Consider the following 19,983-nt stretch of genomic DNA (forward strand, 5'->3'; position numbering starts at 1 on the left):
TGAATAAGAATCCCAGATAGATAGATGAGAGAGAGGGAGGGACGGAGGGACGGAGGGAGGGAGAGGGAGAGGGAGAGGGAGAGGGAGAGGGAGAGGGAGAGAGAGAGAGAGAGAGAGAGAGAGAAGTTAGATGGGACAAGAGCTGTCCATTTTCTTAGCTATCCCATTGTCATGGGTTGACCTATTGGCAATTGTCAAAATGGAGCTGGGAACCACAAGTTGTGGCACTTTGGGTGGGGGTGTCAGATCTGAGGGATAAAGCCAGAAGCCAAGCCAAAGACCAGAGCCAGGAAGACAATTTTTGCTTAGGCAAAATCCCAGACTGTACAGCAAGGGGCATATAGCCTGTAGCTCAGAAACCTATCTCACTCTGCTGTGGACCAAGTCTGATAGGTAGGCAGGCCTGTCAATCACTTGCGACCACTATGATGTCAGATGAAAAGCAGGGCAAACAAGCAAGGACAAAGCTCTGCGCCCAACACCTTCAGGCACCCATTGCTCTAATCCCCTGCCTCTGCTTCTTTACAGTACAGCATGCAGGGCTCATTAACCTTTCGCTTCCCAGCTGTGCCCAGCTCCCTATAATCCTGCTTTCAGCAATTAGACTCAGGGGGAAAACAAGTAAAGCACAATGTTGGAAACAGTCTAAAACAACTTGCAATCATAGAAATAAGATGGGTTCTTCAAAAAATGGAAGGATTAGTCATTGCAATGTAGGGAGAAGAGGAAAGAGGGAGGAGGCAGGGCTCCACGGGAGACCTTGAAATGGGCCAAATGTTCCCCACCCCTGTTTTACATGAGCCAGAAAGACAAGTAAGCGATAAACATTGCACTTACCCCCTCCTTTGTTTTCTCTCTCTTTTCACATGTTAATAAATAAAGGTATGCATAAAGGTAACCACTGCCCATTAAGATGAAAAAGAGATTCTGGAAGCTTGTGTGAAGAACCATCTGCCAGATCATCTAGCAATTACGATTATTATTACACTTGTAGCAGCACGTGCCACAAGTCTGCTGCACAACTTAATATATCCTTGCTCCCCAAAGACACATGATAGAGGAACACAAAGGAGCTCCTGACAGTACAAAGTTACAAGCATGGCAACGATAACCTCACGCCTCGGTGCCTCAACCTCTGTGGCTTTTGTTCTTCTCTGAGTATGCAGCATTCTTTCGAGAGCTTCAGTGGGAAGGGATTATGTTCTTTGTACAGCCATCTTGTCATTAAGATGTCCACACATTACAGCAAAGTCAGGCAACAGAAATGATTCATTAACTCTTTTGTTCTCTTCCGGGTCGGGGCTGCAGGTTTGTGCCGGAGAAGCATGCATTTGTGCCCCTCTCATTGCCGTTTTGCCCATCATGTGCTGCAGAGGTGGGGAACCCATGGCCCAAAGCAACTTGATGAGTGGGGCAAAGTTGCTACACTGGCTTGCTGACAGGTGGGGTGCTGATGTTTGCCAGGAAGAAAAAGGGTGAGTGAGGGAGAAAATTCCCTTTGTGGGTTCAATATGGAGGTTCAAACCAGATTTCCAATTAGTTAGACTTTATTCAGCAATGTATTACTGGATAGAGTCCCAAAGAGTCTGTGAGATAGCACAATCCCTATATAGGCAATATATTACCTATATATTATATATTTTAGCTATACATACATATATATATATATGTATACACACACACACACAAATATATATATACAGTGAGGGGAAAAAGTATTTGATCCCCTGCTAAATTTGCCCGTTTGCCCTCTGACGAAGAAGTGACCAGTCCATAATTTTAATGGTAGGTTTATTGTAGCTGTGAGAGACAGAATAACAACAGTAAAACCTGTTATTAGCTGTTTGTTCTCAACCTTCTGCCACTCCAGTCATTGAAAACACTTATTGAACCCAAGTTCTTTGTGTTAAGTGCTGGGCCCTCCTTGCAATTTATCTGGAATTGTTTTTCACTCTGCCAGTCAGCATTAAGGCTCCTACTTCTTCTTCTTTGGTGATCCGTCATAGCCAAGTAAGATTGTCTTCCATGAACACGATCTTAACAGTGAGTCTGTAAGTGACTGTGGAGGCCAATTCTGGATCCACACGTTCTTTCACAGTCGAGACATAGGTTTCCAGGTGGGAGTTGATCACGGTGAGGGTTTGCCAAGTGTGCCTTCCTCTTAACATGTTTCTCCCTTTCGTCCTGAGTTCAAGGGTCTTCAAAGCCCATGACACCTTTGGTAAAGGCTGTTCTCCAATTGGAGCGCTCTCAAGCCAGTGTTTCCCAGTTGTTTGTGTTTATATTACAGTTTTTAAGATTTGCTTTGAGGGAGTCTTTAAGCCTCTTTTGTTGACCACTAGCATTACACTTTCCATTTTTAAGTTCAGAATAGAGTCTTCGCTTTGGAAGACGATAATGAAGTATCCGCACAACATGACCAGTCGGATACCTGAAGCTGGACTCAGAAATAAAGGGTTTTGCAGCTTTTCCACTTCAAGAGGTGATAGAGAGGTTGGCTTGATGCAAACAAATCAGCAGAGAAATTCCGGTGCTCTTGTGTTTGCATTGTGCTCAGCTCCCTGCAGTATCACCCATCCTGGAACTAAACAGCGACCCACCTGCTGGGATCACAGTATAGCAGCCCCATGCCCCCTGGTCAGCCACATCTGTGTGTGGTCCTCTAGATTGTTCTTGTCCCCTAAATATCATGTACATCACATCTGCCTGATTATTGCAGATACAACTGTAGGGGAACATCTATGAAGCCTATTTCTGTGACTAGGAAGCTGAAAGAGAAGAAGTGATTGGTTCACTGGATGAAGACAAAACTGAAGCAAGTCACCTACAAAGAAGATTCTATCCTACATCATTACACGGTGAGCTGCCATCACTGGTGGAACAATGAAAGCCATCCCCAAGCTCATCATAGACCCTGGTATGGGGTGGGGAGAGGAGTTCCAACAAGCACTTGGGTGGGTCCAAAGTCATTCAAGGCTTTATACCTAACATCAATATGTTTTAATTGAGCCCTGTAATATAGAGGCAGCCAGCACAAAATCTCAGTGTAGGTCTTAAATGACAGGTGCCTCAAGCAGCCCTTTGGCTGCTGCATCCTACAGTACAATTGCTACTGTAGCAGGGCATCAAGAACAACCCTATGCAGAGGACAATACTACCCATCAATAATGCCTCCAACCTCTTTGGATTCAGTTTATTGGCCCACATCCAACCCATTACAGCCTCCAGACACAAGTTCAGCGCTGAAATGGCTACTTGTGATTCAGATGGTATGGAGGGTGTAGTCCTGTGTGTCATCCACATATTGAAGATATGGATACCTCTCACAATGAGCTGGAGACCTCGCAAGAGGATACTAGATGGAGTTCTGGTTGCATCCTGTTACCCAGCCCTACACCCAGGGGAGATATGATAACCATCTTCAAATATCTCAAGGGCTGCCACATGGAAGATGGAGCAAGCTTGTTTTTTCCCTGCTTTTGTGGGTTGGACTCAAACCGATGGCTTCAAGTGACAAGAAAGGAGATTCTGACTAAACATCAGGATGAACATTCTGACAGTAAGAGCTATTTGACAGTGGAACGGTCTCCCTCAGAAAGATGTGGACTCTCCTTTCTTGGAGGTTTTTAAGCCGAGGTTGAATGGCCCTGAGGGACTCTGAGTTCAACCCCCTGTAATTCAGGAATCTCAACCAAGGCATCTATGGCCATGCAACTTCTTCTTAAAAACCTCCACTGAAGGAGCTTTTACATGTATAGGATGTCAGGCTTAATAGCTTATCACAGTACAGTGGTACCTCCGGTTAAGTACTTAATTCGTTCCGGAGGTCCGTTCTTAACCTGAAACTATTCTTCACCTGAAGCACCACTTTAGCTGTAGCCTTATTGGAGTTCACTGATTGGGTCTGCATTGCTCCCGGACAGGAGGAAGGAAGTCAAATGAACCCGAGGTTGATTCAAAGAAAGAGTTTATTCTGCTCTCCGGATAGCAGAAGGCACTTGCGTGATCAAGTCCACAGCAAGTCCAAAGAAATGACAAGTTTCATGCAGTATATATATCCTCCAGGCACCCTCTCCCTCCTTCCCATATAAATCCAACCACGTCAGCCTATGTATGCAGGTTGACATCACATATGTTCTTGCTCTGGTATTCTTAACCATAAAAGGGAATTCCTTCCTGTACTTCTGACCATAAAAGGATCTTCCTCTTCCTACTCTTATCTTGGAGAAAGAGGTCATCATCTCCGAGAACACGCTTTTGGCATTGTTTCCGGACTGGGTCTGTGGTCTTTGTGTTTGTGGTCAGGACATAAGATAAGGTACAGACGCATCATCCCTGCTCTACTGGAACTTGGCAAGGTCACTCATTGCCATCACTGACTGATAAGGGAGAGAGCTTTGAGCACAGCCGAGGTTTTGTTTATACATTGACTCAGAGCTCAAGTTAATGGATTTTAGCGGGGACTTCCGGTGCTGCGCGATCGCGTTACAAGCGGGGGTTTTGCCGTGAGGGAAAACCCCGGGCTATTTTGGAGGTTTGGGGGTGCCCCAGGGCGCGGAGGCCCCCCGAAAACGTCTCTGGAGGGAGTTCAGAGAATCTGGTTCCCGTAGCGACGGAAAGCGAACGGTTTGGCCGTCAGGTAGCCCCGAATTTCGGAGCGAAGAGTACGGCGTTGCTGTTTAGCGGTCGAGGGAAGCCATTGCCGACCTCCATTTAGCGAAGCCCTGAGCTTGGTGCGAAAGCGCTGCATTCTCACGCAAAGAAACTCCAACCAAGAACCTTTAAAAGTGTGAAAATAACAACAAGGAAGTCGGGAGGAGATCTAAGAATTAAGCGGAGTTCAGCCTGAAACGAAATCTGCTCAGCACAGCGCGACTTCAGTGCTGGGAAAAAACGAAAGTGAGTTGCCTTGGCGGACACTTTGTTTCTCTTCCTATCTATCTCCCTTACCAAGCGAACTTTATTTAGAGACTAAATATCAAAAGACCGGTGGGAGGAAGGAGGAGACCAGGGACACACAGTTGCTGTTGAGAGTCCTTGAGGAAACGGAGGGGGGAAAACGAAAGGAGCTTTTCATCCGCGTTTTGAACTTGAAAGATAAAGGGAAGGTGAACCGGAAAAGAAGGCTCCACTACTGTTAACAGACTGCAGACTGCAGAGTGTGGTAGACTGAGGAAAAAGGTGCTTACACTCGCTCCCGCGGAGAGATATACATATTCACTTTGGTCTCTCTACAAACATATTTCTCCCCCTTTTGCCCCTTATTTCCTTTCTCTTTCCTTTCCTACTCTTCAGGACTGCTGGATAGAAAAGACGGATCGTTTGGACCGTTCTAGAAAATAGGAAATGGCGACATCTTGGAAACGGTGATACTTTGAAGGGACTTAGCGACCTCTAGCGGATAGACTAAAATTAATGGACTTACTTGTGGACTCCCTTCCACGTTTCCCCCCCCCCCTTTTTTGATTTTTCTCTTAGTTCTCCTCTATCCCACCTTTCTTTAGCAGATATTAGACTGTTTATCCACTGGATTGTGGAACTGCTCTGGACAGAAAAGAGCAGTGTTGGGGAGAGTTATGGGATTGGTAAATGTCTGAGCAGGAAATAATATATTTATACGAAACTGCTAGTGAAAGGGAAATTGTGGAGGGGGGAGATTGAGTACGGTAAGGGGAGGCGGAGAAAATATAAGAGAAAACATAGGAGCATAAGATGTCACATACGGTCAAGAAAGGTATGAACGGGGGGACCCCCGGAGAAAGGAGGGGATCTAAACAAGAACCTGATCCCAAGACAGATATTATGAAAATGCTAGTGGAAATTAAGCAGAGTCAAAACAATTTAGAGCAGAAGTTAGAACAAGTGGATAGTAAAATTGGTAACATGGATAAAAAAATAGACGAAACAGTAAATGAAATTAAAGGCCAGATTAAAGAAATATTTAAAAGAACGCAAAATGTAGAAGAAGGGGTGAAGAAGACAAAATTGGAATTAAAGGATATTAAACGGGATAAGGAAAGAATTAAAGTTGAAATGTCGGATTTAAATAGAGCGCAAGAGGAGTTAAAAGATGTTATCGCAATGAATGAACTCCGACAGAGAGAGGTGAATCTTAGGTTGAGAGCCATCCCGGAGATACAAGGTGAGAACATAAAAGAAATACTGATAAGAGAACTGGCGGCTTGGATGGATGTGACACTAGAAGAAATGACTGGAAACGTACAGAATGCATTTAGAATGCGTACCAAAACATCAAAATCCAAAAAGTTTACAGGCGACTGTCTGATAACATTTAGAGACAAAGAATTTCGAAACAAGGTGTTGCAAAAGAACAGAGAAAAAAGACTAAATATAGGGGGAAATTATATAATTATTTTCAAAGATGTCCCAATTAGACTACTTAAACGAAGAGACTTTTATAAACCACTAGCACAGACTTTGAAAAAGAATAGAATTGAATTTAGATGGGAGTTCCCTGAGGGAATATCATTCGAATATAAAGGGAAAAGACATAGACTAATGAACTCAGAAGAGACCGGGAAATTCCTGAGGAAATATAAGGAATTAAGAACAGAGGAAGGTGGAGTAAGAGAAGTAGAGGAAGGATCACCTAGAAATAAGAGGACAGAGGACGAACAAGAAACGAACGGAAGCGGATCAGAAGAAGAGGAAGAGGAGGAAGGGGAGGAAGAAAGCACAGAAAACCAATAAAGGAAGGAGACAGGGAAGAAAGAGGGGAAAGAAGGAAAAGAGAGAAAAGTTTAGTGAATGTTAGGCAATATGGGGTTAAAGTTTTTAAGTTGGAATGTTAACGGAATAAATGAGAAAAAAAAGAGGAATAAAATTGAACAATTCTTGAAAAAGAAAAATTTGGACATCATCTGTCTCCAAGAGACGCACGTGGCTAATAAGCATAAAAAATTGCTAATTAACAAAAGACTGGGAATAGAGTTTGAGTCCTCCGATAAAGAAAAGAAAAGAGGGGTTGTGTTGTACATTAAAAATAAGATTGAAGCCAAACAAATATTTAGAGATGAGGAGGGGAGGATGGTTGCTGTTCGGATCAGTTGGCAAGGAGAGAGTTTAATTGTGATTGGGATTTATGCACCAAATAATAATAAGACCGAATTCTATAAACACCTTGAAATGAAAATCACAGAATATATGGATCAGAAAATCATTCTTATGGGAGATATGAATGGTGTAACTTCTGTAGAAATGGACAGATTGAGGGAAGGAGTAAGTAAGGAAGGGAAGCTGCCAAAATCATTTTTTTCAATGGTTAAAAACTGTAATTTGATGGATATTTGGCGTCTCAGACACCCCTTGGATAAACAATATACATTCCACTCCGAGCCACACAACTCGATGTCACGGATTGATCAGGTTTGGATATCAAATGAACTATGTCCCAGGGTAAAAAAAATTGATATAAAACCGAGAGTGATTTCTGACCACAGTCCGATAGAATGGGAACTGGAGAGTTACGATAGAAGAACTTTTAGATGGAAGCTAAAAGATTACCTCTTAAATGACCAAAGAATTGTAGAAAACGCACATAAAAAGCTGTCTGAATACTTTATGGATAACCGAGACAAAGGTACAAATATTAATATAATCTGGGATGCCAGCAAGGCTGTGATTAGAGGATATTTTATCCAGCAGAACGCGATTAAAAACAGGAACAGAGAGAAAGGAAAAGAGGAAATTTTAAGACAGATTATGGAAAGCGAGCAAAAATTGATTAGGAAGCCCAACTCTCAGAAAATAAAAGAAAACATAAAAATTCTCCAAGCCCAATTTGCAGCGATATTAAACAGAGAGATAGAGTGGAATATCAAAAAGCTAAGACAAAAGAGTTTTGAATTTTCAAATAAATCTGGAAAGTGGCTGGCGTGGCAAATTAAGAAGAGAAAAGAACAAAGTACAATAAACAGAATTGTAATAGAAGGGGAAGAGGTTACTGATCCAAAAGGAATTAGGAAAGAGTTTTTAAACTATTACAGAAGCCTTTATAAAAAGAAAGAGAGAAATAATTTAAGGAAGATAGAAAGATTTCTGAAAGAGAAAATGATACAGAAAATCCCAATTGATGGAAAGCAACGTCTAAATAAGCCAATCGAAATAGAAGAGATAGAAGAGGTAATTAAAGATCTAAAAAGAGGGAAGGCTCCGGGACCCGACGGATTCACAGCAAGTTATTACAAAGAGATGAAATCAGTGCTTCTGAACCCTTTGAAGGAAACTATGAACAATGTTTTAAGAAAAGGAGAAATCCCGGAGACCTGGAAGGAGGCGTTTATTACTCTAATCCCGAAACAGGATGCAGACCTAACCCAGGTCAAAAATTATAGGCCAATTTCGTTGTTGAACACGGATTATAAAATATTTGCAGGCATCCTAGCGAGAAGACTGAAGTCTATTTTGGTGGAAACTATTCATAAAGATCAGGCCGGGTTTCTTCCAGGCAGGAATATGAGGGATAATATAAGAAATATAATTAATATGCTTGAATTTCTATCGGTGAGAATTGATAAGCAGGTGACAATGATGTTTGTAGACGCCGAAAAAGCGTTTGACAATGTGGCATGGGATTTTATGATGAAGAACTTAGAACACCTGGAAGTAGGTAGGAACTTTTATAATGGGGTGAATGCAATATACAGAGAGCAAAAGGCCAAACTGATTATAAATAACATTGTAACAGAAGAAATTAAGATACAGAAGGGTACAAGACAGGGATGCCCACTTTCACCGCTGTTGTTTGTAATGGTTTTGGAAACTCTGCTAAACTCAATCAGACAAAATGAGAAAATTAAAGGAGTGACAATAGGACAACACGCCTATAAGACAAAAGCCTTCGCAGATGACCTTGTTATAATGACGGAAGACCCTATAACTACAATAGAAGAAATTCTAAAGGAGATAGAGCAATTTGGAGAATTAGCTGGCTTCAAACTAAACAAAAAGAAAACAAAGATGATGGTTAAGAATATAGACCAAAGAACAACAGAAACAATCCAAGAACAGTCACAGATACAGGTGGTTAAGAAAATAAAATATTTAGGGATTTGGCTCACGCCAAAAAATATAGATCTATATAAAAACAATTATGAGCCAGTGTGGAGAGAAATAAGAAAAGATCTGGAAACATGGGGAAGACTGAAATTGTCGTTGTGGGGAAGGATTAATACCATTAAGATGAACGTTCTACCGAGGGTATTATTTCTATTTCAGAGCATTCCCATAATTAAGGGAAGTAGAATGTTTAAAGAATGGCAGAGAGTATTATCAAGATTTATATGGCAGGGCAAAAAACCTCGTATAAAATATAAACTGTTGACAGATAGGAAAGAAAGGGGAGGCTTTGCCTTACCGGACCTGGGTATTTATTACGAAGCAGTATGTCTCTGTTGGATAAAAGATTGGGTTAAGTTAAAGAACAAGGAGTTACTGGATTTAGAAGGATTTAATAACAGGTTCGGTTGGCATGCCTACCTGTGGTCCGGTAGGAGGAAATCACATAAGGGGTTTGAAGATCATATTTTCAGAGGCCCACTTATTGAAGTATGGGAAAAGTATAAGAACATACTCGAACCTAAGATTCCACACTGGCTCTCACCCCTCGAAGTGATGAGCATCAAGAAAATTAACATGAGTGGGGATTGGGCAACATATGAACAACTGCTAATGAAAGAGAATGGGAAATGGAAATTAAAGCCGTATGAGCAGATTAAGGGGTATGTGTATGACTGGTTGCACCACCACCAAGTTAACGAAATGTTTAGAAAAGAGGCCAAAGATAGAGGATATGTAGATAAAGAATCAAGATTTCAGAGGGAAATTATAAATTGCGAGGAGAAAATAATATCTAAAATGTATAAAATGTTGTTGGATTGGAATTTGGCAGATGAAGAAGTTAAGACAGTAATGATTCGATGGGCTAATGATGTAGGCCACGCTATACAATTTGAAGACTGGGAGAATTTATGGAAGGAGGGCCTGAACTTTACGGCATGTATGACTGTGAAAGAGAACGTTATGAAGATGTTTCACAGGTGGTATATAACACCTGTGAAATTGTCAAGAATGTACAAAGTAGACAGTAAATGCTGGAAGTGCGAGGAGAAGGAGGGTGCCTTCTACCACATGTGGTGGGAGTGCAAGAGAGTGCGAGAATTTTGGGAAGAAGTCTACACTGAACTAAAAAAGGTTTTAAAGTATACATTCATTAAAAAATCCGAAATTTTTCTGTTAGGAATATTAGGGAACGAAATTAAAAAGAAAGATCATAAATTTATGTATTATGCAACAACAGCTGCAAGGATAGTCCTTGCCCAAAAGTGGAAAAAAAAGGAAATGCCAACAATAGAGGAGTGGAGATCGAAATTATTAGAATACTCAGACTTGGATAGGTTAACGGGTAAGATCAGACACCTAAGAGACCAAAATTTTGTCAAGGACTGGGGGAAATATGCAGATTACTTGGAACACCTTAGTGAAGGTCAAATAACGCTAAGGGGATTTAGAGAAGCACTGTAAAAGAGGAAGAGGTATTGCCCTAGAAAAACAGAGGTATAAGAGTATTAAACGGCAATACATAATAGGTAATGTGTACTTCCGATTCTTATTGTGGAAGATTCACGGGCGGGCTGAAGGAAGTCCAGAAAGAAATGACTATGTTAATTTGATAGATGTAAAAATTCCTTTGTATATATGGAGTATCTATTCTGCGCTGTTTTTCTTTTCTTAAATTTTGCTTTGAAATCTTATCCTTTATTCTTTATTTTCTTTCTGTTTTTATTTTTTGGAAAATCAATAAATACTTACCTGGAAAAAAAAAAAAGTTAATGGATTTTAGCTAAGGGAAAAGAGGGATTTTGGTGCAGTTTCAAACTGCCTGCACAGTCAGTTTTGGGTTTTGGGAAACCCATTCCTTCATAGCTAATGGGGCCTTCTGCTGCCGCTGTGCCGCCACCACACGATTTCTGTTCTCCTCTTGAAGCAAAGTTCTTAACCTGAAGCACTATTTCTGGGTTAGCGGAGTCTGTAACCTGAAGCGTATGCAACCTGAAGTGTATGTAACCTGAGGTACGACAGTACAGCAAATACTAGATGGAGCTTCATAGATGGTTGTTACTTTATAGATAATGCATCACCATCATTATCATCATTCAATATTTAGAACCTGTGAGATTGCCAGAAATGTTAATGCTCACAAGAAATTATAGCATAAGACTTGAACCAAAGCAGAATGCCCATCTCCACTACCTTTTTTATTGAATGATGTCCTATGAGGAAGGAATTACATACAGAGTGGGGAGATAGGGAGATGTTAGAGGAACCTTTTTGGAAAGCAAGCGCTTAAGATGAAAGTAAATGCGCTTTGTGTCTTCAGAGGTGACAAACAGCTTAAAAAAATGCAAGGACTATGAACTCCGGCCTCTGATCATTTGTGAATGTCAGAAGCATATTCCTGTACACTCAGTTTACTTCAGCTCAGAAAACTATACCAGCTGCACCAATTAAGATGTACCAATTAAGAGCATCCCTTGATCCCTAGGTTAAGTCTGCACTTTGAATGCTAACATGGATTGTTTTCCTGTTGCTTGTCCTGAGAGGTGTAGTAGCAGAAGCAATATCTCTTCTTATGTTCTTGTGATTGGAAATGGGAAATTTGTGGAGATTAGCATGTTGTAGCTCAAGATACCCAATGAGGTGCTCTCAAGGTGTTGTCAGACTACAACTCCCATCACCCCTGGCCATGCATGTGGGGCAGATGAGAGAAAACATTTAGAGGGAACCACACTAGAGGGAATAGGTCATCCCTGTTTTAGCCTATTGGTGCCAAGATACTTTATTATCTGGTGTGACAGTTCTCTTTGCTACTTCCTTATTTGACCAGAGCTCTCTCTTGTTCTCTAACATTCTCATTGGCTACAACCCACAGCAAAACTGTTCCTCCACAGTGCCACTTCTGCAAGGACTGTATGCCTGAACATTCCTCTATGGAAACTTGAACACACACACACACACACACACAAACCCCACACACCACAAAGTTATGCTATAATCTAGTTGGAAGAAGGTGGAAGGTAGAAGAAATTAGCAGGATGGGAATGAGGTCAGGAGATGACAAGTGCTCATGATATTTGCCTCAGATTTCAGTTTTGCTTGCATGTGATTGAATTGTTCCTCAGACAAATAAACGTTCTGCTGTTAACCTTGGCTAATTGTCAGTGAATCCCACGCAAAAGACGTCTGAACACTTTTCTGTTTGTCTACACCTACTCAGTGCTGTTAGCATAGTTCGGCTGTGACACTCATACATCAGGGAGGAGGCTAGACTAGAAAACATCATCCTGGCACCTCTCTCTTTCTCCTTCTCTATCTCCCTGTATATATACTTGCAAGAGTCAAAGTTGTTGCTGTGGAAAACTGAAGAGCTCTGGATTGTTTTCATTATAGCACAGCAGCGGAGGAGTTTCTTTGGAAAAAAAAAGTTAAGAGCTTAAGTTAAGTTTAAAAACCCCCAAATGAAAAAATCTGATGTTGCTCTGCTTTAACAACAAAGAACAGCCCAACCCAGGGCTGTCACATGGATGATGGAGGAAGCTTGTTTTCTGCTGCTTCAGAGGGTAGGACCTGAACCAATGGATCCAAATTTCCAGAAAGGAGATTCTGACTAAACATTAGGAAGAAGTTCCTGGCAGTAAGAGCTGTTTGACATTGGAAAGGTCTAGCTTGGAAAGTGGTGGACTCTTCATCATGGGAGCTTTTAAAACAGAGATCAGGTGGCTATCTGTCAGGGATTCTTTAGTTGTGATTCCTGTGTTGCAGGACGTTGGACTAGATGACCCTTGGGGTACCTCACAACTATGATTCTATAATTCTTTAGAACTCCACAGGGAGCATTTCAGGATGTTGTAAGGCCTGGCAGAGACCTGTAAAGACATACTGGAATGCCTGCAAGAATATGGAACACACAAACACTCCCACTGTGAAGCTGCAACATTTTCTTTTTTAAATGTACAAATGAGAATTCACACCACTTGGCCACCTCTTAATTATTTTAAGGTAAGAAAGAGATGAAACTCACATTCCCTTTCCATAAAGGATTATGGAGGAACATGAAATCTCTTTACTTCCTCCACCAAAAGCCTTCCCTTATAAAAATTAAAACATGGCATGCTTAATCCACTCTGGAAGGGCTTCTGTGCTGATAAATTTCATGCACTTTGGCCAAAATGGAGGGGGGGTTTACAGATTTATTTATTTTCTTAATTACCCATTACAGTGAATGAGGAAGGCAGATCTTCATTTTATAGAGTGGCTTGGAACCTGAAATGCATATCCAAGTGGAGAGGAGACAGTAACTCAGAGACGTATAACATCCCCCCCCCCATAAAAATATACAGATAAAGTGGTACCTTGGTTTTCGAATGCCTCTTTCTGAACATTTCAGAACTCAAACACTGTAAACGCAGAACGCGCCTCAGAAGTCGAACAGGAAACACAACTTCCACTGAGTGCAAAACCCTAAAGCCTAGCTGTCGGCTACTGAGTTTCAACTTTTGAATGTTTCAGAACTTAAACAGTCTTCCGGAATGGATTACGTTTGAAAACTGAGGTACCACTGTATAAGGTGACTTTATGGATAGAAGCAAGCCTGAAAATCCCTTCCTTGTACTGATGCCCTGCTATGAAGCTTGGCATGCCAATATGGGCTGATGATGCCATCAATCCTTATCCATGCTTGGCCTTTATGTTGGCTAGGCCACCCCATGAAAGATGGGAGGGCATTAGGGTGGTCATTTACACTTTGCCAAATCAGTGAGAGGGAATGCCAACACCAAAGGAAGAGGGTACAGATTTCCAAATCATTGCGTATGTTGATTTAGATGATAGATGCTTGATAGATGATAGATGATAGATGATAGATGATAGATGATAGATGATAGATGATAGATGATAGATGATAGATGATAGATGATAGATGATAGATGATAGATGATAGATGATAGATACAGTGGTGCCCCACAAGACAAATGCCTCGCAAGACGAAAAACTCGCTAGACAAAAGAGTTTTCCGTTTTTTGAGTCGTTCCGCAAGACGAATTTCCCTATGGGCTTGCTTCGCAAGACGAAACGTCTTGCGAGTTCTGGCAAGTTTGTTTCCTTTTTCTTAAAGCTGCTAAGCCACTAAGCCGTTAATAGCCGCTAAGCCGCTAAGCCGTTAATAGCCGCTAAGCCGCTAATAGCCGCTAAGCCGCTAAGCCGCTAATAGCCGTGCTTCGCAAGACGAAAAAACCGCAAGACGAAGAGACTCGCGGAACGGATTAATTTCGTCTTGCGAGGCACCACTGTAGATAGATAGATAGATAGATAATGATGATGATAGATAGATGATAGATAGATATATAGATGATAGAAAGACAGACAGACAGACAGACAGATAGATAGATAGATAGATGATAGATAGATAGATGATAGACGAAGAAGAGTTTGGATTTGATAACCCACTTTATTACTACCCGAAGGAGTTTCAAAGCGGCTAACATTCTCCTTTCCCTTCCTCCCCCACAACAAACACTCTGTGAGGTGAGTGGGGCTGAAAGACTTCAAAGAAGTGTGACTAGCCCAAGGTCACCCAGCAGCTGTATGTGGAGGAGCGGAGATGCGAACCCAGTTCCCCAGATTAGGAGTCCACCACTCTTAACCACTACACCACACTGGCTCTATCTATCTATCTATCTAGATAGATAGATAGAGGACAGATGGATAGATAGATGATGATAGATGATAGATAGATGATAGATAGATAGATAGATAGATAGATAGATAGATAGATAGATATACAAAAATAATTGTTGTGGAGTACAGTGACCTGTGTGGCTGCTCAGTCTGCTGTCCAGGAGTTGAGTGCTGATGAGCAACTTCCAAGGCCCCCCAACCTCTTTAATCTTGGTTTCGATTGGACAGCCCTCCAAACAGGACTGTGCCCTTCAAATGAAGCACAGTCCTCTGTAAAGCAGGACACATGGACACCTTGGAGTGCATCCTTTTCTTCACAAAATGGCTGGATTCTAGATTATGCTCAATAGTAAAGGGTGGTGGTGGTCCAGAAATAATCTAGAATTGCAAGGAATTTTTCTAAATTACAGGGGGTAGCAATTAGCAGGGGTCAGGTGTGTTTCTTGATCAGAAGCAAGCTTTACTACTGATTTTTTGAGGGTGAACACCTTTAGCTCTTGTGCTCCCTAAGCATTTCCTTTCATTATTCTGATCCATGCACAGACCCTTGTGTAGGCTCTCTTCACCAGGATAGATTTCAGTTGCCACTGTTTGACTAATCTGCACAGAACTGCACACTCTGGCAACATACCTCAGCTGCAAACCCCCCCCTAAAACTCTACATTTTTAAAAAAGATGGAGAGGGCCCATAGTTCATTGCCAAGACATTTGCTTCCCAAGCACTACATTTGAGGTTCGATCCCTAGCACCTTCTCTTAAAAGAGGCAGCGGGTGATGGAACAGACCCCAGAGAAGCACTATCCACAAGTATAGATGACATTGGTCAAGATGGATCAATACACCAGCTTAGGATGTTCAAACAGTTAACGAGGGGGGGGGAGTTAACTGTGTTATACAGTCCTTTAAACAAAAAAGATTTTATGAAAACTATAAGAGGGGAAAGAGGAGAGAGAAAATATTCATGCTTGATTGATCGACTTTGTGTCTACAGCACAATAACCTCCTACAAGGATCAGCTAAACCGATATTCTCTTCTTATCCCACAGCTATTGAAAAGGACTTGAAAGAAAACACCCACCCAGCCCCTCCTTCCCCCTACCTGATTTGATTAATGAAGTCATTAAAAGAGATGCACAAAGACTGTTGAACGAGCCCTGCATTTCTATGTCGGGACAGAGCAGCTTGAGCATATATAAAAGCTGTTATAGAAGTGAGTGCACTTATTAAATCTTCCAACAGATTTTCCTCTAGTCATTATCATGGAAGAGACTCCAACCCGCATGCCAAGAATCACAGATGATCTACAATTATGTAGACAAATCTCTCTCTCTCTCTCTCTCTCTCTCTCTCTCTCTCTCTCTCTCTCTCTGTCTATCACAGGAACACGGAAGCAAGGAAACACTTCCTCGACCAACTGTGTGACATTTTTTGAAGTGGAGCTCAGGTTGTCCCCTAAGCATCATCCACATCACATCTGCCTGATCATTGCAGATACAACTGTAGGGGAACATCTATGAAGCTTACTTGTCTGTGACTAGGAAGCTGGGAGAAGTGATTGGCTCATTGGATGAAGACAAAGTTGAATCAAGTGGCCTACAAGGAAGGTCCTATCTTGTATCATTACATAGTGAGCTACCGTCACTGGTGGGACAATGAAATGCCACCACCAAGCTCATCACAGGACCTGGTATTGGGGGGGGGGAGTTCCATCAAGTACTTGGGTGGGTCCAAAGTAAACCAGGGCTTTATACCTAACATTAATATGTTTTAATTGAGCCCTGTAATATAGAGGCAGCCAACACAAAATCTCAGTGTAGGTCTTAAATGGCAGGTGCCTCAAGCAGCCCTCTGGCTGCTGCATCCTACACTACAATTGCTGCTGTTGCAGGGCCATCAAGGACAACCCTATGCAGAGCACATTACCACCCATCAATAGTGCCTCCAACTTGTTTGGATTCAGTTTATTGGCCCTCATCCAACCCATTACAGCCTCCAGACACAAGTTCAGCACTGGCTACTTGTGGTTCAGATGGTATGGAGGGTGTAGACCTGTGTGTCATCCACATATTGAAGATACTGATACTTCTCACAATGAGCTGGAGACCTCGCAAGAGGATGCTATGTGGAGCTGTGGTTGCATCCTGTTACCCAGCCCTTTGCCCAGGGGAGATATGATAGCCATCTTCAAATATCTCAAAGGCTGTCACATGGAAGAGGGAACAAGCTTGTTTTCTCCTGCTCTGGAGGGTCGGACTCAAACCGATGACTTCAAGTGACAAGAAAGGAGATTCTGACTAAACATCAGGATGAACATTCTGACAGTAAGAGCTGTTTGACAACTGTGTGGCGGTCTCCTTCCATGGAGGTTTTTAAGCAAAGGTTGGATGGCCATGTGTCATGGATGTTTTAGCTGAGACTTCTGCATTGCAAGGGGTTGAACTTGATGACCCTTGGGATCCCAACTCTACAATTCTGTGATTATATGATATGAAGAGGCAAAGATCCCCCAGTGTAGAGCCTCTTCCTCTGGGGAAAGGCCATAGCTCAGCAGAAGAGGACCTTCATTGCAGGTAAAAGGTCCCATGCTCAATCCCCAGCTTCAAATATGGGAAAACCACGTCCTGTTGGTGCAGGCAGTACTGAGCTGAGAGTGACCAGTGGTCTGTCTTGATAGAAAGCAGCTTCCTATTTTCCTGTTTTTCCTTGCCTTGACAGCCATATAAATTATGGTGAATGCAGACAAAAGAACAGAACAAGCCAATGCTCTTGAGTGATGCTTTCTTACACAAAAAGCTGCTGTAGACCAATTGTCTGTGTCCACTGCTAGCCAGTTCTACACCCAGCCCTGAAGGAATCCTTTAACTGAAATCACTCTCTGCTTTTTCTTAATTAGTTTCATTTCAACCTTCATCCCTAGGCTCCTTGTTTGCAGAGATTTCTTCAGATAGTCTCCTGCAAGATTCATGTCCTGAGACTTCAGAGCAGCTTGCTGTGAATCTGGATGAGCATATTTTGTAACTGGCAGGCAGGATAATAAACTCTTCACTTGTATTGCTATTTAATTTATATACCGCTTATACACCAAGCTGGCTTCCAAGTAGGTTAAAGGTATTAAAAAATCAATTATAAAATGTGGACTTAAGTTAAACACACAATTAACAATCTGATTAGGACATCAAAACATTCTTAAGTGAAGTATTCAATACAAAGCCAGCTAAAAAGCATGACAATTAAAATTGTTAAAAACAAACAGAACAAGAAAATCAGAAGTTCAAATACAGGGGAATGCTTATCTAAACATGTGCATGTTCAGGATTCAGTGGTCTCCCAGTACTGATGCAAACTCTCATATTTCAGAAGAGAGGGTGTTCCACAGAGTTGGTGAAAAAGCTCGTCTCTGCATTGAGCACCTATCCTCTCAAGTGCTGTACCCCAAAGGGGGTATTAGAGGCTAATGTTTGCAGATTTGCAGATTTGCAAAGACAATCACTGATGTCATGATCCTAGAGTAAAGCAATGCCCATAACTGGACAGTGCAATGCCACCAGCTGAGAAGCCAAACTGGGTTCCTGGCTCTGATCCTGATGAGGATGATCACAGAACTAGTGAAGATGAGACTGGCAGGCAGGATTCCACTGAACCAGATCTCACAACACCAGGGCATTGGAACTGGAGCCAATATGCTTCTGGGTGCCTTCCTCTGGGCCTTAGGAACTGAATGCCTCCCTCAGTTCCTTGCCAGTTCAACAGGGGAAAGAGTGTACTGGGTAGGAAGCCATGGAGGGCAGTAGAAGTGCTGTCCTCAGGCCAGAGGGTTGGCTTTTTAAGATGTTTTAGTTCTCCAGTAGGATGTGGGGCATAGGAGACATAGACTGAATGCAGAGGCTTTAAAAGGCTTCAGATCTCATCCACCCCTAGTTGGAGCAAGTTGCTCACTTGGAGCTCTCCTTGGTGCTGAACAAGACCAAAGGCCCATTAAATCCAGCAACTTGTTATCACAGTGGCCAACTAGATATTCTAATCTAGAGCAGTGTTTCCCAACCATTTTTGGGCAAAGGCACACTTGTTTCATGAAAAAAATCTCGAGGCACACCACCATTACAGCCCCGTGACGTCAGCGTGCAGCGTCACGCCGGGAGGGACATGAATTGCTAGCAAATTACATAATCACCTCCTTGAGGGCTGGCTCATCTTCTCCGAAGGCAGAACCCCATTAATTAACAGCACAGACTCACACCATAGCCAAGACGAGGGGGGAAACCTCAGTCATGTACAGTCATGCACATGTGGGGGATAAATGAGGACAAAGACCGGGCAGAGAGCAGGGTTCAAATCACCCCACCTGGCCAGGACAATCCCTGGGTGCTCCCTTGGGCCACTCGCCTGACCCACCTCGCAGGGCTGTTGTTGCGAGGATAACACGGGGAGAACCATGCGCGCCCCCGGGAGCTCCTTGGAGGAGAAAGCGGGCGATGAATGCAATGCACGAAATATATGATAGGCGACCAGGTTTTGCAGGTGAGGGGCCCCCGCCAGCCTCCGCTTCCAACACCCGGCGCAACGACGCCGAAGTTTCCCCCCGGGCTCGGCTCGGGGAGCAGCGCTGCTCCCCCCGGCTCCCCTTCGCCCTCCCGGCTCTCTCTGCCGCCCACTGGGGACCCCCCTCACCTGCCAAGTCCAGAGCGCCGGTGGAAGTTGCATGCATGCATGCAGGGCGCCACGTTGCCATTGCATTGCACTGCACTCCATGCAACGCCTGCACGCATGCATTGCCTTGCACGCCCGCCAAGGGGTCTCCCCGCGGTCCGATGCGTCCCCTCCGGCGCGGATGCAGCATTGCAAAAATAAAAAAACCCCGACGCAGCCCTACCTGGGGGGCAGCCTCCGCCGCTCCGCCTCCGCGGGGATCCCCGGGCTCCATCCTGCCGCCCGATCTCCACGGGGGCGCAGGCAGGCTGCGCGGGGTCTGCGCGGAAGAGCCCCTGCCCGCCCGGCCGCCGCCGCTGCGCTCATTCCATGGCCGGGAGAAGAGCGCTTCAAACAAAATGCCCGGCCCGCCAGGCCACGCTGGGAAACGTAGTTTGCGCACCCCGCGCGGGCGCGGAGCCCAAGGGCGAGGGGACTACGGATCCCGGCAGCCCCCGCGCCAGGGACGGAGGGGGAGAGGCCGGGTGCAGGGATGGAGGGACGGGTGGGCGAGCGAGTGAGTGAGTGGCAGCCGCCAAGCCT

At 43.4% G+C, this 19,983-nt stretch overlaps 2 long non-coding RNA genes across 2 annotated transcripts in view; both read left to right on the forward strand.

The window, feature by feature from the left end:
* The window catches only part of LOC308594407, a 49,133-nt gene extending 30,487 nt beyond the window's left edge, over window positions 1-18,646 (forward strand). The window contains exons 2-3 of the long non-coding RNA XR_014011446.1: window positions 15,801-15,964; window positions 16,135-18,646. This is a non-coding gene — a long non-coding RNA (uncharacterized lncRNA). The remainder of the gene's footprint in view (window positions 1-15,800; window positions 15,965-16,134) is intronic.
* On the forward strand, window positions 1,302-13,107 carry LOC308594428. The gene is made up of 3 exons (XR_014011469.1): window positions 1,302-1,475; window positions 2,720-2,858; window positions 13,078-13,107. It is a non-coding gene; the product is annotated as an uncharacterized lncRNA (long non-coding RNA).
* Window positions 18,647-19,983: the final 1,337 nt, after the last annotated feature.

Source organism: Podarcis bocagei (genome assembly GCF_964188305.1).
Source record: "Podarcis bocagei genome assembly, chromosome: 9".
Classification (NCBI taxonomy): domain Eukaryota; kingdom Metazoa; phylum Chordata; class Lepidosauria; order Squamata; family Lacertidae; genus Podarcis; species Podarcis bocagei.